General features: G+C 41.8%; 1 long non-coding RNA gene and 1 pseudogene across 2 annotated transcripts in view; both read left to right on the top strand.

Annotated features, from left to right (window-relative positions):
* Positions 1-6,243, top strand: part of LOC306662144 (ubiquitin carboxyl-terminal hydrolase 17-like protein 6) — a 41,070-nt pseudogene extending 34,827 nt beyond the window's left edge. Inside the window, exon 4 of the transcript in view lies at positions 4,601-6,243. The product of the transcript in view is annotated as a ubiquitin carboxyl-terminal hydrolase 17-like protein 6 (transcript). The remainder of the gene's footprint in view (positions 1-4,600) is intronic.
* Positions 1-27,891, top strand: part of LOC306660663 — a 781,776-nt gene that overhangs the window by 533,303 nt on the left and 220,582 nt on the right. The window lies entirely within an intron of this gene.

Below are 27,891 nucleotides of genomic sequence, written 5' to 3'. Positions count from 1 at the left end.
ACCAAATCATGTCCAAAAAAAAATGAGTTAAATGACTGGGAATACAAATCATATCACAATAATAACCCTGAATGTTAATGGCCTGAACTCATCATTCAAAAGACATAGACTAGCAGATTGGATTAAAAAGAAAAATCCAACAATATGCTGCCTGCAAGAAACTCATCTCATAGAAAGAGATACCCATAGACTAAAGGTGAAAGGATGGGAAAAAACATACCGTGCACATGGACACACCAAAAAAGCTGGAGTATCCATCCTCATTTCAGATAATGTGGACTTCAAGCCAAAGTTAGTCAGAAGGGATAAAGAAGGACATTTCATACTACTTAAGGGAAGCACAAATCAGCAAGACATAACAATCATAAACATCTATGCCCTGAACATTGGCTCATCCATGTCCGTTAATTCCAGAAATCAAATAGACCACACACAATAATACTAGGTGATTTTAACACACCTCTCTCACCACTGATAGATCCCCCCCCAAAAAATAGAATAAAGAAACCATAGATCTCAATAACATAATCAACAATTTAGACTTAACGGACATATACAGAATAAACCATCCAACAAACAATGAATACACTTTGTTCTCAGCAGCACATGCATCCTTCTCTAAAATAGACCATATTTTATGCCACAAAGCTACTGTTAACAAATACAAGAAGATAGAGATACTACCTTGTTCTATCAGATCATAATGGATTGAAATTAGAAATAAATGACAGAATAAAAAATAGAAACTTCTCCAATACCTGGAGATTAAATAATACACTATTATATGATGAATGGATAATAGAAGACATCAGGAGGGAAGTAAAAAATTCTTAGAAGTAAACGAGAACAAAGACACATCATATCAAAATCTCTGGGACACTATGAAAGCAGTACTGAGAGGAATATTTATTTCATGGGGTGCATTCAACAAAAGAAGGAGAAATCAACAAATAAATGACTTAACACTACAGCTCAAAGCCCGAGAAAAAGAAGAGCAGACCAACACCAAAAGTAGTAGAAGACAGGAAATAGTTAAATCAGAGCCGAAATCAATGAAATTGAAACAAAAGAAACAATCAGAAAAATTAACACAATAAAGAGTTGGTTCTTTGAAAAAATAAACAAAATTGATAAATCCTTAGCCACACTAACAAAGAGAAAGAGGGAGAAAACTCAAATTACTAAAATTTGGAACGAACAAGGAAATATCACAACAGACACGAGTGAAATACAAAACATAATTAGAAGCTATTTTGAAAATCTATACTCCAACAAAACAGAAAACCTCAAAGACATCAACAAGTTTCTAGAGACATATGAATTACCTAAACTGAACAAGGAGGATATACACAATTTAAATAAATCAATTTCAAGCAATGAAATAGAAGAGGTTATCAAAAGCCTACCAACAAAGAAAAGTCCGGGACCAGATGGGTTCTCAGCCGAGTTCTACAAAACCTTTAAATAGAAGAGCTCATTCCAATACTCCTCAAAGTATTCCATAAAATAGAAGAGGAGGGAACCCTCCCAAACTCATTCTATGAAGCCAATATCACCCTGATACCTAAACCAGACAGAGACATATCGAGGAAAGAAAATTTCAGACCAATATCCTTAATGAACATCGATGCAAAAATTCTCAACAAAATTTTAGCAAATTGCATACAAAAACATATTAAAAAGATAGTGCACCATGATCAAGTGGGTTTTATCCCAGGGATGCAAGGATGGTTCAACATCAGGAAATCAATAAATGTCATTCACCATATCAACAGACTTAAAGTTAAGGATCACATGATTATTTAGATAGATGCAGAAAAAGCATTCGATAAAATACAGCATCCCTTTATGCTCAAAACACTAGAAAAAATAGGGATAGTGGGAACATTCCTTAACATTGTAAAGGCCATCTACGCTAAGCTCATGGCCAATATCATTCTAAATTGTGAAAAACTGAATGCATTCCCCCTAAAAACTGGAACAAGGCAAGGATGCCCTCTTTCAACTCTTCTATTCAACATCGTCCTTGAAACTCTAGCCAGAGCAATTAGACAAACCAAAGAAATTAAAGGGATATGAATTGGAAAAGAAGAACTCAAACTATGCCTTTTCACTTCAGACATGATTATATATTTAGAGGAACCTGGAAATTCCACCAGAAAACTTTTAGAACTCATAAGTGAATTCAGTAAAGCAGCAGGTTATAAGATCCAATGCATTTTTATACATAAGTGATGAATCTTCAGAAAGAGAAGTTAGGAAAACTACCCCATTCACAATAGCATCGAAAAAAATAAAATACTTGGGAATCAATCTCACGAAAGAGGTGAAAGTCCTCTACAATGAGAACTACAGAACACTAAAGAAAGAAATTAAAGAAAACCTTAGAAGATGGAAAGATCTCCCATGTTCTTGGATAGGCAGAATTAATATTGTCAAAATGGCCATACTACCTAAAGTGCTATACAAATTCAATGCAATTCCAATTAAAATTCCAATGATGTACCTTACAGAAATAGAGCAAGCAATTATGAAATTCATCTGGAAGAATAAGAAACCCAGAACAGCTAAAGCACTCCTCGGTAGAAAGAGCGAAGCAGAGGGTATCGCAATACCAGATCTTCAACTCTACTACAAAGCAATAGTAACAAAAACGGCATGGTATTGGTACCAAAACAGACAGGTAGACCAATGGTACAGAATAGAGGACACGGACACAAACCCAAATAAATACAATTTTCTCATACTAGACAAAGGTGCCAAAAATATGCAACGGAGAAAAGATAGCCTCTTCAACAATGGTGCTGGGAGAATTGGAAATCCATATGCAACAGAATGAAATTAACCCCTATCTCTCACCCTGCACAAAACTAAACTCAAAATGGATCAAGGACCTGGGAATCAGACCAGAGATCCTGCATCTTATAGAGGAAAAAGTAGGTCCAAATCTTCAACTTGTTGGCTTAGGATCAGACTTCCTTAACAGGACTCCCATAGCCCAAGAAATAAAAGCAAGAATCAACAACTGGGATAGATTCAAACTAAAAAGCTTTCTCTCAGCAGAGGAAACAATCAGTAATGTGAAGAGAGAGCCTACAGAGTGGGAGAAAATCTTTGCCACTCATACTTCAGATAGAGCGCTAATTTCCAGAATCTATAAAGAATTCAAAAAACTCTACACCAAGAATACAAATAATCCAATGAACAAATGGGCTAAGGAAATGAACAGACACTTCACAGAAGAAGATGTACAAGCAATCAGCAGATATATGGAAAAATGTTCAACATCTCTAATAATAAGAGAAATGCAAATCGAAACTACTCTAAGATTCCATCTCACCCCAATTAGAATGGCGATTACCAAGAACACAAGCACCAATAGGTGTTGGTGAGGATGTGGGGAAAAAGGTACACTCATACATTGCTGGTGGGGCTGCAAATTAGTGCAGTCACTCTGGAAAGCAGTATGGAGATTCCTCAGGAAGCTTGGAATGGAACCACCATTTGACCCAGCTATCCCACTCCTTGGCCTATACCCAAAGGACTTAAAAGCAGCATACTACAGAGATACAGCCACATCAATGTTCATAGCTGCTCAATTCACAATAGCCAGATGGTGGAATCAACCTAGATGTCCTTCAACTGATGAATGGATAAAGAAACTGTGGCATATATATACAATGGAATATTACTCAGCCATAAAGAATGATAAAATTATGGCATTTGCAGGCCAATGGATTAAATTGGAGAATATCATGGTAAGTGAGATAAGCCAATCTCAAAAAACTAAAGGACGAATGATCTCGCTGATAAGAGGATGAGGACATATAGTGGGGGTGGGAGGGGTTAGCATTAGGGTTAGGGTTAGGTTTAGGGTTAGGGTTAAGGAGGGTGGCAAGAATGGAGGAAGGAAGGACTGTATAGAGGGAAAAGAGGGGTGGGAGGGGCGGGGGGAAGAAAAAAAATAACAGAATGAATCAAACAACATTGCCCTATGTAAATTTATGATTACACAAATGGTATGCCTTGACTCCATGTACAAATAGAGAAACAACATGTATCCCATTTGTTTACAATGAAAAAAAAAGAGAGAAAAGAAGGAATTGAAATGAATGTTTTTCTTAGGATAGTGGTTCAAAATGGAAAAACACTTTTAATAAATGCAAACAGTACTACCTTTGAAATATTACCGATATGAAACTGTGCATGCCTCAGATATTAATAGAATGTGCACACAGACAACAAACAAGACTTTTTTCTGTATTCTTCATTTTCCATGTTTTATGAGACCCAATTCAAAAGTATTCCCATCACACCAACCGAGCAGAACTATAAAAATATTGGTTTGCTTTGACTAACTGGAAACCTCAGGATATTCCTGAATAATCCTGATAAATGAATCAGATTCTCCACTCCTGGGATCCACAAACCAGCGAAAGGAGTCAACAAGTATCTCCCAGAAGGGAATCCACCACATCCAAAATCCTAATCCATTTAAGTGCTTAGAGGTGATTGGCAGATCTGACACTGAGTCAGTAGGCATGGTGGGGAGGCTGAGCTGTAAAAGGGCTGGAAACTTGGAGAAGACTGTCATTTGAAGACCAGCTCAGAAGAAGAAGCTTTCCTCCTCTTGAGATCCCAGCTGGGAAACCCTGTGGTCAGTGCTCCTGGAGACAATGGGGCAGCTTCACCCCAATGTGGAGGTAAGTCTCTGTTTGATGCCTTTGTGAAACCTACATGTTCATCAAATGCAGCGGATGCTAAAGTCCATTTGGGTTTTTATCTACCTGCTGAGTCACCATTGTCATCTTCCACTAATGCACGCTTGAATAACGATTTGGCTCCTGTGAGGATACAGCTGGCTCCTAGGGAGAAACTATCTCTGAGCTGGCAGAGACCTTTGGGGCTGGGACTGGGCTGAAGAACATGGGAAACACATGCTACATGAATGCCATTCTGCAGTGTCTGACATACACCCCTCCTCTGGCCAACGACATGCTCTCCCAGGAGCCCTCCCAAACCTGTCCTCCTCACAAGGTCTGCATGCTGTGTGTGATGCAAGCTCACATGGCACGGGCTCTCCACCACCCTGGGGATGTCATTCGGCCCCTGCCTGCATTGGCTGCTAGCTTCCACACATGGCAGCAGGAAGATGCCCATGAATTTCTGCTGTTCACCCTCAAGGCCCTGCAGAAAGCATGTCGGCGTGGGCACAAGCAGCCAGGGGCTCGCTCCCAGGACATCACCCTCATGCACCAAATATTTGGAGGGTGCTAGAGATTGCAAATCAAGTGTCTCTGCTGCCACGGCCTTTCAGACATTTTTGACCACTACCTGGACATCACCCTAGACTTCCTGGCAGCTCAGAGTGTGCAGCAAGCCTTGGAGCAGTTGGTGAAGCCTGAATGGCTCGAGGGGGAAAATGCCTATCACTGTGGTGTTTGTCTGAAGAAGATGCCAGCCTGCAAGACCGTGAGCCTGCAGACTGCCTCAAAGGTTCTCATGCTTGTACTGAAACGGTTTTCAGTTCTCACAGGTGACAAAATTGCTAAGCAGGTGCTCTATCCTGAGTGTCTTGACATGCAGCCATACATGGCTCAGCAGAGCAGTGGCCCTCTGGCCTGTGCCCTCTATGCCGTGCTGGTCCATGCTGGAGTGAGCTGTCACAGTGGACATTACTATTGCTACATAAAAGCTGGGAATGGCCAGTGGTATAAAATGGATGATGCTAAGGTAGTGGCCTGTGACATTACTTGTGTCCTGAGTCAGTGTGCATATATCCTCTTTTATGTCCAGAAGAGTGAACTTGAACCTGACAGTGGGAGCATGTCATTAGACAGGGAACCAAGAGCTCTTGGGACTGAAGACACAGTCTTGGGCGTTGCCCAAGGAGAGCTCCAGGGGGACTCCTGTAGCCACATAGGGGAGTCACAGGAGCCCCTGGGGGGCACAGCCGCCAGACAACTCACCTTAGATCTGTGGAAGTTCCTCCAAGAACAGAACCAACCAAAATCTGACTCCAACCCCAGGAAAGTCGAATTCACTCTGCCTCCCAATGGAGTCACCACTCACCAGTCAAAACACAGAGGAGGGCAGAGAATTCATGATAACCAGGAAATAAACAAGCCCAACAAGGCTACAAAGAGCACAGTCTGTGAGGAGTCCGTGAACACTTTTGTTGAAGGAAAGGCCAGAGCCACCAAGAGGAAGAGAGCAGGGCAAGGGGTTGTGGTGGTGTTCTAGCAATCCAGTACGAGGATGAGCCCAGGTGCGTGAACACACACACAGGCACAGAGAACCCCTAAAATGCTGGAGATGGGTAGACTCTGTCTCAATCCTCCTCAGAATTCTCCACATGAACTTAGGGGCCAGAATTCTAAATTTCAAATGTTAGAGGTGAAACTACAATTCATATCCAGGTCTTCACAATTATTCTGGGACCCCTGAGTTCCCTGCAAGGCTAATGATGGTCTTGAAGGCCAAACCATGGTGACATGCCCACCTACACATCTCCAAATAATCAGCCAGGAGCCCCTGGGCTTCCCCAGCCTCGGTGGCCCCCACTGCTGGTCAGGCCTTCTGGCTGCCACTCTTCTCTCCTCTGACTCCAGCCCCCCAAGGGACCCTTTCTCCATGAACAGGTGTCTCTGAAAGAGATGTAGGAGCAGAGCTTCCAGGACACTCTGGGTCTGATAGGTTAGAGTAGAACACAAACGTAGATAAAAATAGAGTTTTTCAAACCTATGATAATTTTCAGAAAGTTCTGAGAATTAAGACAAACCAGTGGGAAATTAACATTTGTACAATTAATGTGTTCATTAAATTATTTGATATGAGACACACTTGTTTCAAAGGCATTTGAATTTGTAAATTTCATGTGTGAAATAGAGGGAATGAAAAGTAAATTTCAAAAGGAACTTATATGCAAACTGTAATTGTGACCCCTTTATTTAGTTTCTTTGTGCCTACAATGTACTATGCAATGTTTTGATACTTGTACATATTATGAAGTCTACTACCTCCAAGGTTTATCATTTCATGTTGGTGAGAATATTCAAACAACCTCTTCTTTCTATTTTAAAACATGGCAACATGATCACTGTCACCTGGTGGAACTGGAGGATATTGTATTGAGTGAAGTAAGACAGGTACAGAAGGGTAGTATTTTGTTGTCTTAAAGCAGAGCCTCAGCCCTCCACCCTCACTGTGCAGGTGCTGGTCCCATGGAGTTCCAGCAGTTGGTTCTAAACCTGTGCTGCTGTCCCCATTGCAAATGGCAAGTCAGGATGGAATTTGTGCCTTCAATGCACAGAGTTTTCATTTTCTAGTACCCACTGTAAAATTTAAACAAAATAAAATCAATTTTGACAACCAGAGACCCAAGCATTTCTGACCCACCCATCACTGACTTTGAACTTGTTAGATCACCCAAGCCTGTTGAACCCTTCTCCACCTGCTCCCAGGTACGAAAGAGACTTCAACAGTTTCAGATTTGTTAAGAAGAAAATGTGTTCTAAACACAGTAGCTAGGCTTCTAAACAAGGCTCAGCTTCACACTTGAATGGTAAGCAACCTCCACACACTCGCCTGCATTTCTGACATTTTCTTAGACAACAGCCATCTTAATGGGGCAAAAGGGTATTGCACTGTGGCTTTGATTTGCATGTAATTGAGAGCTGATGATTTTATGCAGTTTTTCTTGGATTTGTTGGTCATTTTTATTTCTTCTTTTAGAAAGTGTCTATACATGTCATCTACATTTTATTATAATAAAGTTTGTGGGTTTTTGGTTGTTGTAAGATTTCTTTTGTTTCAGTTTCAGTGATTTAAGCTCTGATTTTAATTATTTCCTCTCTTTTACTGCTTTTTGGGTTGATTTGCTCTTCTTTACTAGGGCTTTGAGATGTTATGTTAGGTCATTTATTTGTTGACTTTTTATTCTTTTAGTAAATGAGCTCAATGCAATGAACTCTTAGTACTGCTTTCATAGTGTCCCAGAGATTTTGGTATGTTGTATTGGTATTCTTATTCACATTAAGTATTTTTTTCATTTCATCCTTGATTTCTTCTACCATCCATTCATCATTCAATAGTGTATTATTTAGTCTCCATATGTTAGTAGCTTCTATTTTTTATTTTATCCTTGATTTCTAATTTCAGTCCATTATGATCTGATACAATGCATGGTATTATCTCCATTTTTTTGTATTTACTAAGAATGCCACAAATTTGTATTTGTGGCATAATGCTACCAAGAAAAAAGTGTATTTACTCATTGATGGATGAAATAGTCTATATATGTCTGTTAAGTACAAATTAGTGATTGTATTACTTAGTTCTATAGTTCTTTATTTAGTTTTTGATTAGAAGATCTGTCCAGTAGTGATAGAAGTGTGTTAAAGTCTCCCGGTATTATTCTGTTGTGGTCTATTTGATTCTTGAAATTGAGAAGGATTTGTTTGACGTACATAGATGCTCCATTGTTTGGAACATAAATATTTATAATTGTATGTCTTGCTGATGTACAATTCCCTGCAGTAGTATGAAATGTTCTTCTTTGTCCCTTCTGATTAACTTTAGCTTGAAGACCACTTTGTCTGATATGAGGATAGAAATCCCTGATTGCTTATGCAGTTCATATGAGTAATATATTTTCTCACATCCTTTCACCTTCAGTCTGTGGATGTCTTTGCTCATGAGGTGAGGCTATTGGAGAAAACATATTGTTGGGTCTTGTTTTTTAATTCAATCTACAAGTCTATGTCTTTTGATTGATGAGTTTAGGACACTAATATTCAATATTACTGAGATATGACTTGTATTCCCAGTCATTTTGGTTTAATTCTGGCTTTTAATTTGATTTAGATTCTCTTAACTATTCCTTTAGTGTAGTTGCTCTCTTTGCTGATTTTTATATATGTTTTTCACTTCATCCTCATGGAACATTTTATTGAGGATGTTCTATAGTGCAGGCTTTCTAATTGTGAATTCTTTTAATTCTTGTTTATTATGGAAGGTTTTAATTTTATCTTCAAATCTGAAACTTAATTTTTCTGGTTATAGAATTCTTGGTTGGCATCCATTTTCTATCAGAGCTTGAAATATGTTGTTCCATGACCTCCTAGTTTTGAGGGTCTGGGTTGAGAAATCAGTTGAGATTCATATTGGTTTTCCCCTATATGTAATTTGCTTTTTTTCTTCTCATAGCCTTTACGATTTTATCCTTACTTTGTATTTTAGTCATTTCCATTATAATAGGTCTTGGTGTAGGTCTGCTAAATTTTGTGCACTTGGGGTCCTATAAGCCCCATATATTTTATTTTCCATTTCATTCTTTTGGTTAGGGAAATATTCTGATATTATGTCATTGAGAAGATTGTGCATTCCTTTGCTTTGTATCTCGGCTCCTTCTTCTATCCTGATAACTCTTAAACTTGATCTTTTCATCTTATCCCATAATTCTTGCAGATTCTGTTCATGGATTCTTATCATCTTCTCTCTATGGTCAACTTTATTTTCAATATTAAATACTTTGTCTTCATTGTCTGAGGTTCTATCTTCCAAATGGTTTAGTTTGTTGGTGATGTTTTCCGTTGAATTTATAATTTGATTTATTGACTCCTTCATTTCGAGGGCTTCTGTTTGTTTTTTTCACAAACTCTTCATTGAAGAGATCTTTCACTTCCTGTATTTTCTTTTTGATTTCACTCTTTATACCACCCTTTATTTCACAGATCATATTACCTATGTATATTCTAAACTCCTTTTTGGACATTTCTTCTACTGTGCTGTCAGTGACTTCTCTTATTGGGACATCTTGGTTTGTTTGTGGCATTTTGCTCCCTTATTTTTTCATGTTGCTTGTGTGTTCTTCCATCTAGTTTGAGGCAGTACAGATTCTACCCTGTAGACCTATATTGTCACTGAAGATTTCGAGTACCCTGCCCCTAAAGGGAAGACCAACATCAACAGCAGTGCAAGAAATATACAGCCTCAAATCTAATAGCTCCCAGCAAGGCGTCCACTGCCTTGCTCTATAAACAACAAGAATGAGTTCAATCACTGTCCACAATAAAAACAGAATATTTGCCAAACAGATTTATAGTCTCCAATAGTGGACAAAGAAAGAACAGAAACAGTGAAGGATATGATGTTCATGAGGGAGAAAGAAAGAAGCCAGAAACAAATATCCACAGGAAGAATTGAAGTGGAACCAGCAGCAGAGATCGGCTGTTAGTTGATGTTAGAGAGGGAATCTAGGAAGAGAGACAAGTGAGGGAAAGAATATATACAAAGAGAGAAAAAAAAAATATATATATATATATATATGTATATAACAATATATAGCAGAACTGCAAAACACCATGTGTATATCACCGTCTTCAACAAACTTATGCACAAAAAATTCCCTGCTCCAAATATAATGGAGAGGGATGCCAGAGAAGAAAAAAATAAAAATAAAATAAATCTCAGTGGAAAATTGCACAACTGCCTCTGCCAGCATCCAAAAGCCTCTCAGCCCTGACTTTGACTTCATAAGACCACCTGGCCCAGACAGGCCCTGGCAGACCTAGTCACTGTCTCACCAATCTGGGCCTCAGATGTACTGGGTTCAGCCACATTGCAATTCCAAGATCTTAATGCACTGGAATTTGGAGAGATACCACCAGGGTTGAGCAATCCTGAGAGACAGTAATTAGATGGCAGCAACCCGCAGTCCAGGTGCAGCCAAACCGCCAGGCACCTCGACACTAAACCTCCAGGTCCTGGCCAACGTCCCCAGACAGGGGAGCTGCATCCCAAGCTGGTAGTGGCAGGAAACCCACTAGCACCCCAAACAAATCCCAGACTCTGGCAAGCGCCCCAAAATGAACATGGCCATGTGCAACAAAATCTCGAGTCTCCCGGGCAGCGGACCTCTGGGCAGTGGTGGAAGTGTTAGTAGCTGTCAGTGGCGGCAGGTCTCAGTGGCATTGGCAGCGGTTGGGGGTACTGTGGCAGTGGTGGCGGTGGTGGCAGCGGCAACAGCTTTGGTGACACAGCGTTGGCAGTAGCAGCAGTGCCTAGAGAAAATATCTCTGGCACCTGCAGCAGCGATGCCCAGGTGCAGCTGTGACCCAAGAGAAAACCTCTGGGCGGCGGCAGCGGTGCCCAGAGAAAAGAACCTCTGCGCAGGCGCAGGGGCGTGAGCAGCCCGGGCTGGGGAGAACTCACCTCCAGGCATCTGAGGCAGCGCCTCGGGGACAGCGCCCCCGCCCCCCAGAGAAGACCTCCAGGCGGCAGCCTGCGGGGCGGTGGAGGAGGCAGCGCCGTCCTCAGGAACATCTTAGATTAGCAGTATTAACAGTACATATTAAATACTTATGTGTACATATAACACATACAAAATACAGTACATGTTACATACTTTACATAATAAAGTACTACATTATTCAAAAACCAAACACGTTTTCATGGTAACAAATTACAAATTTTCGTTCATCTAATCACATGATACAAAGTTATAAAAAATGGGGAAAAAATGAACAATGTTCTCCAATGAAATATCCTCTGGATCAAAGCTGATTAGAACTCCTACCTCCTTGTTCAGGACAAAGACAAGAAAAAAACTTGGAAAGTATGTTGATGAATGTAAACCTTCCACAAGACTTATGCATATGTATTCCCAATTTGAAAGTGAAGAGGACAGATAAAGAAATAGATGTGTTATTCCTCAAATGAAGCTAAATGATTATAGGAAATATGTATGGAAAATAAGGAGGCGGGAGGCATCTTAACATCACTTTTGAAGGAGAAATATGCAAAACTATACTGCATGTACTGCTATCACCCCAATGATGTTGTCATAACCCCAAAGCCTCTAGCCCCCACTACAGCAATGACCAAGTTCTCCACAGCCATCACACTTGGTCAGAATCAACTTTGGAATGCTGGAATCTGTGTTTTAAACTTTTAGAAAGTAGGGGACTACTTACCAAATAAAGAAATTGCTGAATTTCCTGAAGTCAGAATGGAGACCTTTTCACTGACCCAGCTCTCAGGTCCTCCTCTTCAAGTGTGGCAGTCACCAAGGCAGGGAACCCACATTCCTGTGCACAGTGGTAGGCCAACCAGCGCTTTCAATTGCTGTTCTGTGTCCAGGTTTCCCTGGTGGCCTCCAGAATGATAATCTCAAGGCTGAAATGCACCCCAGTTAATGTTGCCACAGCATTTGATGAAGTACACTACCTCTGCTCCTTAGGTCAAGAGATTCCTTTTATAAAGGTTAAGTGGGTGTGTCAAGAGGTAGACAAACCAACAAGACTAGGAATGAAGATGCTGGGGAGAGAGAAAATTAGGGAAAAGCCATGAACAAAGCATGGTGACTTTTCCAGGCTGTACTGGACTGAGCAAGTAAAAGAAAAGATAGTGTCGCAAACTTCCTAGATAAGCATTTTAGAAGAGAAGCAACACAGCCAATCTTCAAAGACTGCCAGCATATTTTTGTAAGTTTTTACTCTAGGTTTTTGTGGAACTATTATTAAATCATTAGCTGACCATTTAGCTAACAGAATAGCAGTTTCAGTGGACACACACCCAACAAAATCCCTTTCAAAGAGAATTCAGAGAATCACTGAACACATAAACAAACACAACACAACCCAAGTGGCAACAACAAACCCTGGAAAGCCAGAAATATTTGTTTTTCAGAGTTACCCCATTCTAACATTCAGAATATCCAGCACTCAAGCATTCCAGAAACAGAGCGTACATTCCATCCTCAGGGCAAAATGAAATTAACAGGCACTTCTTTTGTGTTGTTGTTCTAATTAGTTATGCATGACAGTACAATGCATTTTGACACCTCATGCATAAAAGGAGGAGAACTTCTCATTCTGTTGTACATAATGTAGAATCACACTGGTGGTATAGTCATATATGCAGAAAGGATATTAATGTCTGATACATTCTAATATCCTTCCTGTCCCTAGGCCCCCTCCCCTCCCTTCACACCCCTCTACCTAATGCAAAGTTCCTCTTAACAGACACTTTTGCGCAAGGGTAGACAATGAACTTTTAATGACCAAGTTTCTTTGTGACCAAACTTGAGTCAGGCTCCTGACCCTTCTCTTAGGCCCATCTCTGTACTTCTTTAGAAAATCCAATTTTAGCAAAGATCCCTACTAAGTCACTTTAGCAAGAATCTCCCCCATACCCAATACCTATTCATACTGATATCTGATTGGTTTCCACACCCGCCCATCATGCTGTTTTCCTACTGTGGCTTGTCTTCAGCCAGGATCCAGTTAGGCTGCCTAAGCCAGCATACTCCTTATGGTGTTTCCACTCAGAATTCTCCATTTACTGACCTCCACTCTGATCCTTGGCTATAGATTCCTGCCTGCCCATTCTGTACTCAGAGTTGCTCCCAATCTCTGTCCTCATGGCTATTGTCCCTTATCCCCATCTGAATGGTCCTGAATAAAGTTTCTCCCACCATCCTATGAGAACTGTCATTGAATAATGTTTTCATTTAACAGTAGACTAAGGCTTTTAAACATTGTCTCAATTATGTCCAGAAAAGTTGAAGAAATCACGGCCTAAGAACTGAAGGAAAACTGGAAAAATATTTCATAAAATGGAGTATTTCAATAAGGAGATCATGATATAAAGTATAGAAATGGAATAGAACAAAATTTCTAAACTGAGACTTTCAGTAGCCAACATGAAAAATTGTGAGAGGATTCCAATATCAAAATGGAGCAGGCAAAAGAAATCATCAGTGAGTATCAGAAAAATCAAATGCAATTATCAAGTAGAATTTCATAAACAGGTCACAGATACTGCTGGCATACTAGGCCTGCTGCTTTCTTCCTCCCTGCAGACTGGGCCCATTGTTGCCCCATGCTGTTGGCTCTGACAGGAGGCCTCCTGGGAAGGACTGCCCCTCACAGGCAAGCTGTTGGTAAGCGTTCCTGCATGGCTGGTTCTGTGGTTCTACCACCTCGTGGACAATTTTCCTTGGAAATTCCACAAGAGCCTTGGGTCAACATTTCACCCTTAGGACAGGACAGCACTCACACCAGAGAGAAACCACATGAGTACCACCCACGTGGGAGAGTCTCCAGTCAAACTTCTGCCTTAGGACTCACTACAGCTGCCCAGTGTGATACCACACTGGTCACTATAGATAAATCCCAGGAGGGCGTGAGCTCTTCTGAGAAGAGGGCAGCTCTAGAAGTCTCCAGAACCAGGACAAGCTCTGCTCCTAGCAGGCACCAGAACTACGTGGGAACACAGTAGGGCAGGTATGACTCCGGGAATAGCTACCAGATAGGTCTCTCATTTGGGTGTGGACACTCTTGTCATACTTGTACAATACTAAAACCAATGAATCATGCATTTCTAGGAATGTATCCCTGTCATGAAGTAATCCATGACTATTGATTAATTGATTTTTTCAGCAAAGGGGTGTTATGGTTTAGATATGAGGTATCTGCTAAAAACTCATGTGTAAGACAAGAAAGTTTAGAGGCAAAATCATCAGATTATGAGAACCTTGACACGATCAGTGCATTGACCCCCGAGAGGTATAACTGGGGGGTAACTGTAGGCAGGCAGGGTGTGGCTGTAGGAGGAGAGTCATGGGGGCGTGCCTTTGGGGGGTTATATTTCGTCCCTGGTGAGTGGAGCTCTGTCTCTGCTTCCTGATCGCCTTGTCCTGAGCCGCTTTCCTTCTCCACGCCCTTCCGCCATGAAGTTCTGCCTCCCCGTTGGTCCTAGATCAATGGAGTCAGCTGTCTGTGCACTGACCTCTGAAACCATGAGCTCCAAATCAACTTTTCCTCCTCTAAAATTGCTCTCAATAGGTCTTTTGGTCACAGAGATTTAAAAAAAAAAAAAACTGACTAAAACAGGATGTCTGTGTATGGTGCGTAGGTTGGCCCTGTAGTTCTGGACTCAAGCAATCCCCTGCCTCAGCCTTTCAAGCAGCTGCAACTGCAGGCACACCCTACCCATATGGATCCCTTTAAAGCAAAAGGAGCAGGCGTGCTTATCCTTAGAGCAGAGTGAAAGACAGGTCTGGAGATACCTTCCAATGCACAGCAACTTTGGGAGGCAGAGGCCCACTAAGGAGAGTGGATCATAATGATTTAAAGCGGAAAGAATAAGGTTTCACCTTTACCAGAATTTCCCCCTCATTTACTTCAGAAGTAAGCGCAGGTTTTAGCTGATTCTTACTTATTGATTTCTTAAGTTTCCATATAATAATATGTTGTATCTTGATTCTTCTATTTTAAACTTTTCCATTGTCTTTCAGCAAACATTACGGCCACAAGGACACACCATGCCTTCCATCCTCATCCCTCAATATCCCTGCAAGTCAACACTCAGGGTTTGCACTGCCGTGGCTGTCCTGCCTCTCACAGATGGCCCACCTTGTTCTATCCTGGCCGGTTTACGTCTGTCCTGATGTTATTTTCTTGTTCTTGATATTCATGATTTTATGTATACTTACTTCAACCCTAAATCATCTACTGTCTGAATCTCTTCTTTAAAATGTCATTCTTTTCCAGTAGTCTTCTCAATTTCATTTTCATATAGAATTATCTCCTGGAGCTTTCTAAACTGTCACACCCCAAATTGTTGCCACCCTCTATGGTTTGAAAATGACATGGGGGCTGGGGTTGTAGCTCAGCAGTAGAGCACTCACCTAGCATGTGTGAGGCACTGGGTTCCGTCCACATATACCACATATAAATAAATAAAATAAAGGATATTGTGTCCACCTACAACTGAAAAATATATGTCTGTACGTACAAATTATTTGAGTATATCCCCTAAAAGTTCACATGCTGAATGTTTGGTCCACAATATAATGGTGCTGATGTGGAGGGGCCTTTAAGAGACGATGCGATCATGAGAGGACCATGCTTGGGAAGGATTAATGGCATTTACAGGATGAAGTGAGTTCCTGCCAGGCAGTTTGTTGTAAAAGAGCGAGCCTGATTCCTCCCTGCTCTCTTGCTTCCTGGCTTACACAGTGACCCTTTTGCACATAAGAAAACTGGTTCATTGAGTAGTGGTTGAAAACATTAGGGTACTAGGTGAGTAGTCCAGTTTCTTCTCTGCCCAGGGGAAGCTGGCAGCTGAAGTTCATTGCCCACCTGCTCTGCCCAGAGCCAAGGAGAGGAGGAGTGCAAACTTCTGCAGACCTGTCATGGCTGGGTGCTCTTTCAACTTTTGCCCTAGTGTCCCCATGGACCTAGTGAATTCCTGGGCCCATAAGAACTCAGAGACAAGTGGGTTAGAGGCCAGTCTCTCAGGTAGCAACCAGGAAAGTTGAGGGGCTAGATGGGCAGTCCACCTCCTCAGGAGAAGCTGAGGGCCTGGTTTTTATTAAAAGTGTGAGTACTAGGGAAGAGTTGAGATGGATGCACCCAACCCTATTCAACCCCAGAGGACCAGTGCTTGCTAGGCCCGCAAGCTCCCGGAGACAGTTGAGTTGGAAGCCAGCTCTCTGGGCAGGCAGCACTAGAAGTTTGGTCTAACTCCACCCAGAAGGAATATAAAGTCTTGGTTTTATTGCTGGAGCATGCTGAGTGAAGAAGCTACCAGACACACCCACATACCCATCCAAGAGCCCAGAGAACTAATGATTGCCTGCCCCAAATACAGGAGAGATAGGAGCAGACACTTGGACAGTAGCTGGCAAAGTTGGAACATTAGGTGTGCAATCTGACCCTTTCCAGAGAGAAGTCAGGAGTTGGACTTCACTGCCTCTTCACTCTGTTCTGAGCCAGGGGAAAGAGGCACAGGACATGTTGGCGTGCCCACTTATAGTCACCTCTTTGTTTGCCACCGTCCTGAGGGAAGAGTGAGTGCTAATCCCTGTCAGCTTTCAGAGACAAGCAAGCTAGAGTCAGGTCCTTGGGTAGAGGCACTCGGTGTGCAGTACCAACTCACTCTCCAGGGAGAAGAGCCAGAGGAGTGTGCAGCCAGGCCAGTTCCAAAGCAACTGCAGTTCCTGTCTGCACTCCCCTGGCCCTAGGCATGGTGCAGCCCTTCCTTGTATCCTGGCATGCGGCCACCAAGGAGGAAGTGCGTGGCCAATGTCCAAGTGTTCCAGGCTCTTTCTTTGGGGTCAGTCAACAGTGTGTTGGGGCATGCTCAGTCCTGGGGTTGACTGACATAACCTCAGAAAATCCAAATCCTGGAGGTCAAAGAGAAGATCCAGAGAGGTTTGCCCCCACTCTCAGCACAGCAACTCCCTGTGTGTCTTCCCCTTTTTAATTGTCATAGCTGCCGCTTGGCTTTTAATGTTTCTGTTTCTTTTTGCAGCAAAGAGGTGTTAATTCAGCTCGGCAGCCCCCGATCTTTACTTCAAAGGAAAGGCATTCGGCCTCACAGCGACCATCCAGTTTTGCACACAGCCGTCTTCTATGAAAGCTTCCCCCAGCTAAGTGAAGAAAGCAGTTAGTCCTTAGTTCCTATACGGGAAGGAAAAAATCATCACCAAGCCAAATTCAGAGTCCTCGATCACCAGGTCTCCTAGAGATCGAGTGTGAATTTAAAGTTTAGAAAATCGGGTGTTACCTGAACACACATATGCCTGATCTCAGAGCCCTGGTACAATACATGCCACATCTTCACCAGATATTCAATCAGGAAGGACAAAAACATCATACGTAGGTTACACAGAAACAGAATGTCTTTTCCTGAGAAGGAGGCAATATACCATCTAATTCCAAAAAACAATCCTTTCCGACAAGTTAATTTTAGTATCTCCAAATTAATAGTGTCTGATACAGGCCAAAGAGTTAGACGTACCATGTGCAGTATTGGCATTTAGTGAGAGACCACAGTGTACCTTGGCACAGGATCTTAGAGTTTCATAGGTTTAGATTAAAGATTAAAGAAACATGGTACTAGTCTTTCTCACTCTATCCTGCAAAGAACAGGACTGAAACTTGTGTTTACCTCTGGCAAACAAATTTAGAGGGAATAGGTAACAAGAGTTCACTCAAAATAGGGATTAAGTTGAAGAGAATACAATTTATTTTGAATGATTTTTTTTAATTTGGTAATATGTATGCTCAAGAGAAATGGTTGAACTAATTGGCAGTTACTCTCAAAAGTAATACTTATTCTTAGAAAGAATAAATTGAGGGAAAAAAGGGTGTCTATTAACTGCAGTATACACAAAATGTTACCATATCGATAGCACCCAAGTTGGGATTAAACCAATGTAAACCTGCTCAAAGTAAGCAAGCAATTTTAAACAGTCCAATGTGTAACTCAGGTTATAAACATCTGGACAGATAATTAACATGAAATATGTATGGGATGTCCAAATACTGAATTGGGGCACAGAATAAGAAAAAGTAATCAATGGGACAAATGACAATAAGGTGAAGGTAACTGTTAGCTGTCACAGCACAGGGTGTGTTCCTGACTCTGATGGAGCAGTTACGTGAATACAGAGATTGTCCCCAAGTAGTCGTCTTTGCTGTCAGACCTTCAGTGCTAGAACTGGTGGGTTTAGCTAGACACAGAGACACTCAGCTTAGAATGTCAGCTTCTAGCTTCGATTTTCAAGATGGCCACATTATTAAGTTTGGACCAATGAAATAGGAGGGGAATGGCAAGCCCTGCTCCTGTTGAATCATGTCCATCAGTACTGATGTCAGACACTGATGAACAAAGGATGCTTGCCTATCAGAGCATCCTTTGAACCAGGTAAAAGGGTGCATGCTGAGGATTTCAGGGTTGACCTTCAACCTAATCTCAGCATAACTCCATGAAGAACCTCCAGCCAACCTAGTCGATGTACTCATTTTTGAACTTTCGTATAAAAAAGAAATAGACTTCCATGTCTTTTCAATCGCTCTATTTTTGTTTCCTTATTATAACACATCATCCTGTAATTAATGTAGCAAAGTTCCTTAATCTTAAAAGAAATCCTATTTTCAGTCCCATTGTTAGAGAGGAAATTGAAGTACAAACAGCTGATGAGGATTGAAATGAAGTTTCAATCTCAAATAGCTGAGGTTTCTGATCTGTGTTCCCTTATATTGATCATTAAATTCACCCTGGTCTCTGAGACTTCACAATTGTTGTGATCAGAGTGGCCATAATTTGTGCCCCACTTGTACTTATTATAGGATTTCAGCATGCCAGGGCTCAGCTCTGGAGATTGCAAGCTCTTAAGAACCTACTTCTACATATTGACGAGGCTAAAGTGGGGTTCTGGTGTGGGGGGTGGAGAGAACACTTTAAAATGTTTTTCCCTGACTGGAACCTGCCATATGAGATCTATGGAAAGAGACTGAGGACAGACACTCGGGACTGATTGTTCAAGTGAGTGCCACCGGCATGAGGACGTTGCTCCTGACTGTCCTTTAGGTCTAAGCCCCTGGTTTCAAGAGGGAGCCCTTTGAAGAAGCCAAAGTCTCGAGAGCAAGTGAACCAAGATGTTAGTGGTTTTAGTGATATGATTTTTAATCATTATATAAGAGCTGAAAGAATGTCTGAAATAATCTAAGGATAGGAGGATTAGGCCAACTAATGAAATGTGGAAAACTGCCAGCCACAAGCTATTAACTTGATTTAGACTACAAAAGCTTTACTTTCCTCAATTAACAATGTGTTTGGGGGTTGCCTCCCCTGAGACCTCCTCTTATTTTAAAGCAATCATCATGGCATATGCCAAAGATGGGTTGAAGATTACAAAATCATGAAAGAGCTCTAAACATAAAGAAGCCCAAACCCTTTGGTAAAGTTTTTAGGAAAACAAGCCAGACCACTTCTGGTGGGAGATGATCTGGGTCAGTGGGTCCCTTTGTTCTGTTTATGAGCTCAGGAAAAAATTCCAGTGACTGGTTTGCCTGGGACCTTCATAGGACACAAGAATGAATGAGGAATTTTTTTAAAAACAAAACTTTCTTCTCCAAAGACAGATCCTGAACCATCCACCAATTCTACCTCTCTAAGGACTTTCCTCTTACCTGGGAACATTTGAGCAACAAGAATGAGGCCAGCAAAAATTATGGAAAATATTCTCATGGCTTCAGACATCTGTGGAGAGATGAAGAAGGAGGTACGGTAGCTAGAGTCCAGTTCTTTAATCAAGGGAAGTTGACAAAGTTGCATTCTCTGGAATGGCTTTAAATCAGCTTTGGCTTGTAATGCTCAGTAGGAACAGACTCTTCATGCTCCAGTGAGCAGCGTGTGGGCCGACAGATCAGATTTTGCCTCATCGCCTTTATGAGAGTGTCTACCTGTCTGGGATAATCTATGCTGTGACTGTCTGGACTTCTCCCACATTTCCTTCAATCCCCATCTGAAGTATCACCAACTATTCCATAAGCTTTATGAACACAACTCAATTTAAGATCCTACATACAGCTTACTCGTCTTATTTTTACTTGTCCACTTTATCACACTTAGCACATACTCATCTGAACACATGTGGGGTTCGGTCCCTCATGTGCACGCCTTGTGATGAAAAACTTTGCCCTCCTGACTTCTGCCTCCCAGCCCACTTTCCAGTGCCTTATCATTCCTCTTCTTGATGATCATTTTTCATCTATTTTTCTTTCATTATTTTTTAGTTTTCAAGTCTGAGAGAAGTCACACGATACTTGTCTTTCTGTGTCTGGCTTATCTTGATTAAAATGACATCCTCTAACTCCACTCATTTTCCTGAAAATGGTGGGTATCATTATGCTTTAAGGCTGGGAACACTCCATTGTGCATGTGTAGGATAGTCTCTCCATTTATCACTCTTTGTAAAACACATTTATTTATGGATTTATGTATGTATTTATCTTTATTTATTTACTTATTTTTATGTGGTGCTGAGGATGGAACCCAGTGCCTCACGTGTGCTAGACAAGCACTCTTCCACTGAGCTCCAGCCCCAGCCCTTCTATCTGTCTTTTGATGGGCGCCCAGGCTGACTCCATATGTTGGCTACTATGAAGAGTGTCGCAATAAATGCAGACATACAAGTGACTCCTGTATGCTGACTTCATTTCCTTCAGATGCATACCACAGAGTGGGTTAGCTGGATCACAGGGCAGCCTATTTTCAGCTTTGGCGGGACCTCCATGCTGTTTCCACTATGGCTATGCTGACTTACATTCTCCTCAACTATGTCTAAGGACTCCTTTTACTTCATATCATTGCCAGTGTCGATTATTTTTTTGCTTTTATGATGATAGCCATTGTAACTGGAGTGAGATGGAATCTCAGGGTTATTTTCATTTGCATTCCCTGATGGCTAGATATATTAAGCATTTTTTCATATATTTATTTGTTGGCCATTTATATTTCTTCTTTTAAGAAGTGTTATTCAGTGCCCATTTTTAATTGGATTGTTTGTTTGTTGGGTGTCATTTTATAAACTCCTATTGGATAAATAGCTTGCAAACATTTTCCTCCACTCAGTAGGTGTAAGGAGCAAAATTAAATGTGTGACATTCTGTGCTGTGTAACTTGCAAAAAACAACTTGCTTGTGCTGTAATGAGGTAATGATGTGGTGTTGCCCCAAGATAGGATTGACGTTGCCCCCAAGTTGGAGACATGTACAACTGACCCCGAGTAAGAAAACTGACTTAACCCTGACCAAGACCAGCTGGCAGGGTCTGATAAAAAGGATTTAAAAGGACTCATGATGAGCCTAGCTCCAGTCCCCGTTTTGCACCAATGACGCCAGTGCTGCGCCAAGCCTGGAGAGGACTCACTGACTTGCTCGTTGCTCGTTGCTTGATAGACCATCCATCATCCTGACCGTGACCGAGACGTTCCTGTGGAAGTGACTGCGGAGCTGCCCTATCTTCCACGACAGCGGAGCTGCCCGTGTGCATCCTGCCTGAGACGTCTCCGCCCCGCCTGCCTGCGATGACCTCGCCGCCCTCCTTCGCCTTCCAACCGTCCTCACCCATCAGGACTCCGGCGGAGGGAGTTCCCCAGTGAGATCTCCTGAGCTGTCTTCCTGACTGACCTCTGGGATTCGCTGCCCTTCGACTCAAGACACATCAGGAGGGTTTTCAAGATGACGGCCTAGAGGGTGGCTGCATTACGTGTTGCTCCAGAACTCAGGATTCAAGAGAGGAGATATTGAGACGCTTGGGACCAACTCAAAGTAGCCGGGTGACTCTCACCCCCTGGGGGGGCATCCCGGATGGGACGGGGGTCCCGGAACGCAGGAAACTTTGTGAAGTAGAACTGCCGGCGAGACGCCCCTCCCCCCGCTGGAGCGCCATAGAGGAGGCCGCTCGGCACAGCGCTGGGACTCGGAGCAGCCACTGGGGCTCCGGCGGCTGCCCGGGGGAGGAGTGGCGGGGAGAACTGTGTGGACTCAGGACACCGGGGCCTGCCCTGAGGAGGAGGAGAGGAGCGTGGCCACTTGGATTCGGAGAGACTGCGCCAGAGCTGCAGGCGGTTGCCAGAGGAGAAGCCGCGCGGCGAGCTGTTTGGAATCAGAACGACGCTTCTGAACACCGGGGCCTGCCCTGAGGACAAGGAGGAAGAGGAGCGGCCGCTTGGATTCGGGTGACTATACGGGAACTACAGGCGGTTGCCAGAGAAGGGGCTGCGTGGCGAGCTGTTTGGACTCTGACCACTTCTGAACCCCTGGGCCTGCCCGGAGGAGGAGGAGGAGGAGGAGAAGGAGCGCGGCGGGTCCTTTGGACTCGCAGTGACTGCATTAGCGCTCCAGGCTGCTGCTCAGAGGAGAAGGCGAGTGGTGAGTTGTTTGGTCTTAAAGTGACAGCTCCTGAACACAGGGGGGCTGCCTGGAGGAGAAGCGTGGTGGGACGCTTGGTCTTGAGGGACCACACCAGAGCTCCGGGCGGTTGCCCAGAGGACCCGTGCAGCGGGTCACGTGGATTCAGAGCCACTTAGAGGAACTGCTCCTGAACACCCGGGGGGTTATCTGGAGAAGGAGGAGGAACGGGCAGGGTCACTTCGACTCGGAGTGATTGATTGCCCCGGGCTACGGGTGGTTGGTGGGAGGAGAAGGCACGAAGTGAGTTTCTTGGACTCCTAGTGACCGCACCGGCATACTGGGCGGCTGTCTGGAGGAAGAGGCCTGTGGCGGGTCTCTGGGACTCAGAGCGATTGTTCGGGGCCACAGGTGGCTGCTCAGAGGAGGGGCCACGCAGCCAGGCGATTAGGTGCAGAACAGGGTCCCAGGATCTAGGAGGCTTCTGGGTGGAAGAGCCGCACAGAGACAGGCTTAGGGCGGAGCGAAGGTTCCAGGCCTATGGGCAAATTCTCTGAGGAGGGGCAGCCTAAGGAGATTCATCTGCGAAGGGTGAGGCTCCCAGGCCCAGGAGGTAGGGCCGGGCCCCTGGAAACTTTGCAGAGGAAGGCAGCCCAGCCCAGGCAGTAGCTGTAAATTGAGGGGAACCTCTAGGAGGAAACTGACCAGCGAGACCTCCCCACCGGGTGAGTCTTCCCTGCTGGGTGAGGTTTCCCACAAGGACGGTAAAACCAGAGACTCAGGCCCAAACAGGCCTTGCCTCAGCCCACAGCCTAGGTCCCCTTTGGATGACCATTGGTCAACAAGTGGAGGCACCTCTGCCCACTAGCAGGGAATATACCCCACCTGAAGGCCACCACTCCTAGAGAGGCAGCTTCCTTGTGGAGCACCGCATTATCAACCTCCTCCAAGACTTCAGCCTACTGAAGGCTAAGAGGGGATATATATAGAAATCTTCAGGGTCATTGTAAATCAACAGAGGAAATCTGCAATATCTCAGCGGTCCACTGATATCTGAACAACATGAGAAAACAAGGAAGAAAATGCTGCAAACAAATCTAGATGTTACATCAATAAAACCCAATGACAGCATGGCAGAAGAAATGACAGAAAAGGAGTTCAGAATGTACATAATTAAAATGATCAGAGAAGCAAACGAGGAGATGAAAGAGCAAATGCAAGCATTCAATGATGAGATGAAAGAGCAAATGCAAGCATTGATTGATCGCACCAATCGACAGTTAAAAGAGCAAATACAGGAAGCAAAAGATCATTTCAATAAAGAGTTAGAGATATTGAAAAAAAAACAAACAGAAATCCTTGACATGAAGGAAACAATAAACCAAATTAAGAACTCCATAGAAAGCATATCCAATAGGATAGAACACCTGGAAGACAGAACCTCAGACATTGAAGACAAAATATTTAACCTTGAAAACAAAGCTGAACAAACAGAGAAGATGAACAGAATCTACAAGAAATCATGAACAGAATCTACAAGAACTATGGGATATCATGAAAAGGCCAAATTTAAGAATTATTGGGATTGAGGAAGGCCTAGAGAAACAAGCCAAAGGAATGAACAACCTATTCAATGAAATAATATCAGAAAATTTCCCAAATCTGAAGAATGAAATGGAAAATCAAGTTCAAGAGGCTTACAGGACTCCAAATACACAAAATTACAACAGACCCACACCAAGGCACATTATAATGAAAATACCTAACATACAAAATAAAGACAGAATTTTAAAGGCTGTGAGAGAAAAGAACCAAATTACATTCAGGGGGAAACCAATACGCATATCAGCAGATTTTTCAATCCAGACCCTAAAAGCTAGAAGGTCCTGGAACAACATTTTTCAAGCCCTGAAAGAAAATGGATGCCAACCAAGAATCTTATACCCAGCAAAACTTACCTTCAAATTTGACGATGAAATAAAATCCTTCCATGATAAACAAAAGCTAAAAGAATTTACAAAAAGAAAGCCAGCATTACAGAACATTCTCAACAAAATATTCCATGAGGAAGAGATGAAAAACAAAGAAGCAAATCAGCAAAGGGAGGAATTATCCTAAAGGAATTGTCAAATAAAGGAGGAAACAAGTTGTGTCAACAAATAAATAAACAAAATTTTAAAAATGAACCAAATGACCGGGAAACCAAATCATTTCTCTATAATAACCCTGAATGTTAATGGCCTGAATTCATCAATCAAAAGACATAGACTGGCAGACTGGATTAAAAAGAAAGATCCAACAATATGTTGCCTGCAAGAGACTCACCTCATAGAAAAAGATACCCATAGATTAAAGGTGAAAGGATGGGGAAAAACATACCATGCACATGGACTCAGCAAAAAAGCTGGAGTATCCATCCTCATTTCCGATAATGTGGACTTCAAGCCAAAGTTAGTCAGAAGGGATAAAGAAGGTCATTTCATACTGCTTAAGGGAAGCATAAATCAGCAAGATATAACAATCATAAACATCTATGCCCCAAACAGTGGCTCATCTATGTATGTCAAACAAATCCTTCTCAATTTCAGAAACCAAATAGACCACAACACAATAATACTAGGTGATTTTAACACGCCGCTCTCACCACTGGACAGATCTTCCAGACAAAAATTGAACAAAGAAACCATAGATCTCAACAACACAATCAATAATTTAGACTTAACGGACATTTATAGAATATTCCATCCAACCAAGAGTGAATACACTTTCTTCTCAGCAGCACATGGATCCTTCTCTAAAATAGACCATATATTATGCCACAAAGCTAATGTTAGCAAATACAAGAAGATAGAGACACTAGCATGTATTCTATCAGATCATAATGGATTGAAGTTAGAAATAAATGAAAGAGTAAAACACAGAAACTATTCCAACATCTGGAGATTAAACAATATGCTATTATATGATGAATGGATAACAGAAGATATTAGGAAGGAAATTAAAAAATTCTTAGAGGTAAATGAGAACAAAGAAACATCATATCAAAACCTCTGGGACAGTATGAAAGCAGTACTTAGAGGGAAATTTATTTCATGGAGCGCATTTAATAAAAGAAGTAAAACTCAACAAATAAACAACCTAACACTACAGCTCAAAGCCTTAGAAAAAGAAGAACAGAACAGCACCAAAAGTAGTAGAAGACAGGAAATTGTTAAACTCAGAGCTGAAATCAATGAAATTGAAACAAAAGAAACAATACAAAAAATTGACAAAATAAATAGTTGGTTCTTCGAAAAAATAAACAAAATTGATAAACCTTTAGCCACACTAACAAAGAGAAGACGAGAGAAAACCCAAATCACTAAAATTCGGAATGAACAAGGAAATATCACTACAGACAGGATGGAAATACAAAACATAATTAGAAGCTATTTTGAAAATCTATACTCCAACAAAATAGAAAATTTCGAAGACATCAACAGGTTTCTAGAGACATATGAATTGCCTAAACTGAATGAGGAGGACATAAACAATTTAAATAGACCAATTTCAAGTACTGAAATAGAAGAAGTCATCAAAAGCCTACCAACAAAGAAAAGTCCGGGACCAGATGGGTTCTCAGCCGAGTTGTACAAAACCTTTAAGGAAGAGCTCATTCCAATACTTCTCAAAGTATTCCATAAAATAGAAGAGGAGGGAACGCTCCCAAACTCATTCTATGAAGCCAATATCACACTGATACCTAAACCAGACAGAGACTCATCAAGGAAAGAAAATTTCAGACCAATATCCTTAATGAACATCGACGCAAAAATTCTCAACAAAATTTTAGCAAATCGCATACAAAAACATATTAAAAAGATAGTGCACCATGATCAAGTGGGTTTCATCCCAGGGATGCAAGGTTGGTTCAACATCAGGAAATCAATAAACGTAATTCACCATATTAATAGACTTAAAGTCAAGAATCACATGATTATTTCAATAGATGCAGAAAAAGCATTTGATAAAATACAGCACCCCTTCATGCTCAAAACACTAGAAAAAATAGGGATAGTGGGAACATTCCTTAATATTGTAAAGGCCATTTATGCTAAGCCCATGGCTAATATCATTCTAAATGATGAAAAACTGAAAGCATTCCCCCTAAAAACTGGAACAAGGCAGGGATGCCCTCTTTCACCACTTCTATTCAACATCGTTCTTGAGACTCTGGCCAGAGCAATTAGACAAACCAAAGAAATTAAAGGGATACGAATTGGAAAAGAAGAACTCAAACTATCCCTGTTCGCTGATGACATGATTATATATTTAGAGGAACCTGGAAATTCCACCAGAAAACTCTTAGAACTCATAAGTGATTTCAGTAAAGTAGCAGGTTACAAGATCAATGCCCATAAATCCAACGCATTTTTATACATAAGTGATGAATCTTCAGAAAGAGAAATTAGGAAAACTACCCCATTCACAATAGCCTCGAAAAAAATAAAATACTTGGGAATCAATCTCACAAAAGAGGTGAAAGACCTCTACAATGAGAACTATACAACACTAAAGAAAGAAATTAAAGAACACCTTAGAAGATGGAAAGATCTTCCATGTTCTTGGATAGGAAGAATTAATATTGTCAAAATGGCCATACTACCTAAAGTGCTATACAAATTCAATGCAATTCCAATTAAAATCCCAATGACGTACCTTACAGAAATAGAGCAGGCAATTATGAAATTCATCTGGAAGAATAAGAAACCCAGAATAGCTAAAGCAATCCTTAGCAGGAAGAGTGAAACAGGGGGTATTGCAATACCAGATCTTCAACTCTACTACAAAGCAATAGTAACAAAAACGGCATGGTATTGGTACCAAAATAGAAAGGTAGATCAATGGTACAGAATAGAGGACACGGACACAAACCCAAATAAATACAATTTTCTCATACTAGACAAAGGGGCCAAAAATATGCAATGGAGAAAAGATAGCCTCTTCAACAAATGGTGCTGGGAGAATTGGAAATCCATATGCAACAGAATGAAACTAAACCCATATCTCTCACCATGCACGAAACTAAACTCAAAATGGATTAAGGACCTCGGAATCAGACCAGAGACCCTGCAGATTATAGAAGAAAAAGTAGGTCCAAATCTTCATCTTGTTGGTCTAGGACCAGACTTCCTTAACA

Source organism: Sciurus vulgaris, assembly GCF_902686455.1.
Source record: "Sciurus vulgaris genome assembly, chromosome: 5".
NCBI classification, from domain to species: Eukaryota; Metazoa; Chordata; class Mammalia; order Rodentia; family Sciuridae; genus Sciurus; species Sciurus vulgaris.
This window is presented reverse-complemented; position numbering and strand designations above follow the sequence as displayed.